Source organism: Lynx canadensis, chromosome D1 (genome assembly GCF_007474595.2).
Source record: "Lynx canadensis isolate LIC74 chromosome D1, mLynCan4.pri.v2, whole genome shotgun sequence".
Classification (NCBI taxonomy): domain Eukaryota; kingdom Metazoa; phylum Chordata; class Mammalia; order Carnivora; family Felidae; genus Lynx; species Lynx canadensis.
The window spans coordinates 39,678,483-39,684,482 of NC_044312.2; positions in this window are offsets into that span (position 1 = coordinate 39,678,483).

Below are 6,000 nucleotides of genomic sequence, written 5' to 3' on the forward strand. Positions count from 1 at the left end.
GTCTTCTTTGGAGAAATGTCTATTCACGTCTTCTGCCCATATGTTAATTAGGTTATTTGGTTTTTTTGGTGTTGAGTTGTATCAGTTCTTTATATATTTCGGATGCTAATCCTTTATCAGAGATGTCATTTGCAAATATCTTCTCCCATTCATTGGGCTATCTTTTGGTTTTCTTGGTTGTTTGCTTCACTGTGAAGAAGTTTTTTATTTTGATATAGTCCCAATAGCTTATTTTTGCTTTTATTTCCTTTGCCTCAGGATATATATCTAGAAAAATATTGCTACAGCCAATGTCAAAGAAATTACTGCCTATGCTCCCTTCTAGGATTTTACGGTTTCAGGACTCATATTTAGGTCTTTAACCATTTTGAGTTTCTTTTTGTGTATGGTGTAAGAAATTGGTCCAGTTTTACTCTTTTGCATGTTGCTGTCCAGTTCTCTCAACACCATTTATTGAAGAGACTGTCTTTTTCCCATTGCATACTCTTTCCTGCTTTGTTGAAGATTACTTGACCATATAGTTGTGGGTTCATTTCTGGGTTTTCTATTCTGTCCCATTGATCTATGTGCCTATTTTTGTGTCAGGACCATGTTAGTTTTGATTACTACCTCTTTGTAGTATAACTTGAAATCTGGAATTGTGATACCTCCAGCTTTATTTTTCTTTTTCAAGATTGTTTTTGGCTATTTGGGGTCTTTTGTGGTTCCCTACAAATTTTAGAATCATTTGTTCTAGTTCTGTGAAAAATGTTTTGGTAATTTGAGAGAGATTGCATTGAATCTGTAGATTGCTTTGGATAGTACAGATATTTTAACAATATTCATTCTTCTCATCCGTGATCATGGAATATCTTTCCACTTGTTTGCATCATTGTCAATATCTTTCATCAATGTTTTACAATTTTCAGGTACAGGTCTTTCACTTCCTTGGTTATGTTTATTCCTAGGTAGTTTAGTATCTTTGGTGCAATTGTAAACAAGACTGATTCCTTAATTTCTCTTTCTCTTGCTTCATTATAAGTACATAAAAATTCCACAGATTTCTGGTATGTAATTGGACTGGAGTCAACATGGGGGAGAAGTAGGGGAATCCGTACTTCCCGCGTCTCTCAAACAAAGAAGGACTGAAGCTAAAGGACTTTGAACCCCAAGAGTCTGGGAGGAAAAGAGACTAGTCTACCGGGGAGAAACTGGGACAATCTGAGGGGCCATAGGTGGGTGATTGCGAACTGGGGGAGATAAAACAGTCCTCGTAGGCACAAAGGGGAGGGATCCCCTTCTGCAGAGAGACAAAGGGAAGACAAAGAGTGGCTGGGGGAGTGTTGGACTGTATCTGGACAAGAGAAAAAACCTTGGACCAGGACAGAGAGGGATCTCATCTCTAACTGCAGGTTGGAGGATCTCTAACTGCGGATCCCATCTTCGGACTGGGGCCGGCTGCTCTGTTCGCACACCTGGGGAGGAGGGGAGCCACCTCCAGGTTCAGTGGCAGATCAAGGGCACAGTCCACAGCAGGAGAAACCGGTCCCCTCCCCTGAAGTGCTGCAACACAGGACAAAACCAGCTGGGACCACATATCGGGAGGTGCTTCCCCAGTACTGGGGCATATGGAGTGGGAGTTTAATTCCCAGCCAAGCACTGGGGCAAGGGAGTCAGTGGAGTGAGACAGACAGCCTCGTCTGTGCCTGCAGCACAGTGAGGACAGCTCCAAAGGAGTGATTCGGGACACTGGGTCGTGGAGATGAGACTGGGGGGTTGCCATTTTTCTCCCCACCACCACCAAGGCAGGGCCTCAGGGATTGGTCAGTGGAGGCGGGACCAGCCTATACCAAACCACCCCCCTCCCCATGGGTAACTGCATATCTACTGGAGTGGGATAGACACTGTGGAACCAGATGGACCCCTTCTCCATTCCAGCACTGTTGCATTGCCTGGATTAACTGTAGGACAATTCTTATTTGGATATATTCTCCCTTCCATTTCTCCTTCTTATCTCTTCCCTCCTCTAGGCTATTTACTCTGGTTATTGGTTTGTTTAAACAGACATATTTAATCCATTCTCTTGATACATGTTCTACACCTCCTTCTTTACATTCCCTTCTCTCTCTGGAATAACCAAGCCATATAATTTCTCTGTCTGGGTAACTTTATCTTCATTTCTTTTTCCTCCCCCCTTCCTTATTTTCCTTTCTCTCTCTTTGGGTTAGGCCTTTAGTCTCTCTTCCTGGTCAATGTTTATTTTTTACTTTTTCCCACCCCTGTCATTTCTCTCTTTGTATGCACTCTTCCATCAGCACCGCCTCTACCCTGTTCTTTGCTTGTAGCTAGTGTTTCTGGTTTTTGCTTTTGGATTGTTTTTAGTTTTTTGGTTTTTTATTTTTCTTTGTTTGTTTTCTTGGTTTGTGTTTGCATGTTTTGGTTTCCTGTTTGTCTGTTTGTTTTCCTTTCCAGGGCTACTTCAAGGAACAAATCAAAGCACACCTGGTTGAGGGTCCAAAACATCACTACGAGTAGGGAGATACAGTAACTGAAGTCAAAACAACAGACAACAAGTAACACTGTCCAAAAAAAAACACCTCCTGAAGGGCCAGGCCCTGGATAGTGTATGACCCCCTGCTTTCATATAGCAGTGTTCTCAGACGCAGAGCACATAACAAGCTTTTAGAACTCATAAGGGACAGAAAACTAGGCAAAATGATGAAATGGAAGAATTCTCCTCAAAAGAAATTCCAGGAAGCAGTGACAGCTAAAGAATTGATCAAACCAGATATAAGCAACATAACTAAACAAGAATTTAGAATAATGGTCATAAGATTAATCACTGGGCTTGAAAAAAGCATAGAAGACAGGAGAGAATCTACTGCTGCAGAGATCAAGGGACTAAAAAATAGTCATGATGAATTAAAAAATTTTATAAATGAGGTGCAAAATAAAATGGAGGTGACCACAGTGCAGATTGAAGAGGCACAGGGAGAATAGGTGAATTAGAAGCTAAAATTATGGGAAAAGAGGAAGCTGAAAAAAAGGGAGAAAAAAAAATCCAGGATCATGAGGGGAGAATTAGAGAACTAAGTGATTCCATCAAACAGAACAATATCCATACCATAGGAATTGCAGAAGAAGAAGAGAGAGAGAAAGGGGCTGAAGGTATACTTGAACAAATCATAGCTGAGAACTTCCCCAATCTGGGGAAGGAAACAGGCATTGAAATTCAAGAGGCACAGAGAACTCCCTTCAAACGTAACTTGAATTGATCTTCTGCATGATATATCATAAACTGGCAAAATACAAAGATAAAGAGAAAATTCTGAAAGCAGCTAGGGATAAACAGGCTCTAACTTACAAAAGTAGACACATAAGAATAGTAGCAGACCTGTCTACTGAAACTTGGCAGGTCAGAAAGGAATGGCAGGAAATCTTCAATGTGATGAACGGGAAAAATATGCAGCCAAGAATCCTTTATCCAGCAAGCCTATCATTCAGAAAAGAAGGAGAGATAGAGGTTATCCCAAACAAAACCTGAAAGGAATTCATCACAACTAAACCAGTCCTAGAAGAGATCCTAAAGGGAACTCTGTGAGTGAAATGTTGCAAGGACCACAAAGTACCAGAGACATCACTACAAGCATGAAAACTACAGATGTCACAGTGACTGTAAACCCACATCTTTCAATAATAACACTGAATATAAATGGACTAAATGCTCCAACCAAAAGACATAGTGTATCAGAATGGATAAAAAAACAAGACCCATCTATTTTCTCTCTACAAAAGACCCACTTTAGACCTGAGGACACCTTCAGATTGAAAGTGGGATGAGGAAATATCCATCATGCTACTGGAAGTCAAAAGAAAGCTGAAGTAGCCATACTTATATCAGACAAACTAGACTTTAAATTAAAGTCTGTAACAGGAGATGAAGAAGGGCATTATATAATAATTTCAGGGTCTATCCATCAGGAAGAGCTAACAATTACAAATGTCTATGCGCCGAATATGAGAGCCTCCAAATATATAAAACAATGAATGACAAACATAAGCAACCTTATTGATAAGAATGTGGTAATTGCAGGGGACTTTAATACTCCACTTACAACAATGGACAGATCATCTAGACAGAGAATCAGTAAAGAAACAATGGCCCTGAATGATACATTGGACCAGATGGACTTGACAGATATATTTAGAACTCTACATCCCAAAGCAGCAGAATATACTTTCTTCTCGAGTGTACATGGAACATTCTCCAAGATAGATCACATACTGGGTCACAAAACATCCCTCAATAAGTATAAAAGAATTGAGATCAGACCATGTACACTTTCAGATCACAATGCTATGAAACTTGAAATAAACCACAATAAAAAGTCTGGAAAGTCTCCAAAAGCATGGAGGTTAAAGAACATCTTACTAAAGAATGAATGGGTCAACCAGGCAATTAGAGAAGAAATTTAAAAATATACGGAAACAAATGAAAATGAAAATACAACAATCCAAAACCTTTGGGATGCAGCAAAGGCAGTCTTAAGAGGAAAATACATTGTAATCCAGGCCTATTTCAAGAAACAAGAAAAATCCCAAGTACGAAATCTAACAGCACACCTAAAGGAACTAGAAGCAGAACAGCAAACACACCCCAAACCTAGCCAAAGAAGATAAACAATAAGGATCAGAGCAGAAATAAAAAATATAGAATCCCAAAACAACAGTAGAACAGATCAATGAAATCAAGAGTTGGTTCTTTGAAAAAATAAACAAAATTAATAAACCTCTAGCCAAGCGCCTCAAAAAGAAGAGAGAGGATCCAAATAGATAAAATAAGGAATGAGAATTGATTTATTATGACAAACCCCTCAGAAATACAAGGGAATTATGTTCCCCAGAATTATCTGGGAATACTATGAAAAATCATATGCCAAGAAACTGGACAACCTGGAAGAAATGGACAAATTCCTAAATACCCATACACTACCAAAACTCAAACGAGAAGAAATAGAAAATTTGAACAGACCCATAACTAGTGAAGAAATTCAATCCATTATCAAAAATCTCCCAAGAAATAAGAGGCCTGGACCAGATGGCTTCTCTGGGGAATTCTACCAGACATTTAAAGCAGAGATAATACCTATCCTTGCAAGTTGTTCCAAAAAATAGAAATGAAAGGAAAACTTCCAGACTAATTCTATGAAGCCAAAATTACTTTGATTCCCAAACCAGACGGAGACCCAGCAAAAAAAGAGAACTACAGGCCAATATCCCTGATGAATATGGATGCGAAAATTCTCAACAAGATACTAGCAAATCAAATTCCAAAACATATAAAAGGAATTATTCACCATGATCAAGTGGGATTCATCCCTGGGCTATAGGCAGGTTCAATATTCGCAAATCAATCAATGCGATACATCACATTAATAAAAGAAAAGATAAGAACCATATGATCCTGTCAATCGATGCAGAAAAAGCATTTGACAAAATTCAGCATCCTTTCTTAATTAAAACCCTCAAGAAAGTCGGGATAGAAGGAACATACTTAAACATCATAAAAGTCATTTATGAAAAGCCCACAGCTAATATCATCCTCAACGGGGAAAAAGTGAGAGTTTCCCCCTGAGATCAGGAACATGACAGAGATGTCCACTCTCACCGCTGTTGTTTAACATAGTGTTGGAAGTCCTAGCATCAGCAATCAAACAACAAAATGAAATAAAAGGCATCAGAATTATCAAAGATCAAGTCAAACTTTCACTTTTCGCAGATGACATGATACTCTACATGGAAAACCCGACAGACTCCACCAGAAGCCTGCTAGAACTGACACATGAATTCAGCAAAGTCGCAGGGTACAAAATCAATGTACAGAAATAGGTTGGATTTTTATACACCAATAATAAAGCAACAGAAAGAGAAATAAAGAAACTGATGCCATTCACAATGGCACCAAGAATCATAAAATACCTAGGAATAAACCTAACCAAAGATGTAAAAGATCTGTATGCT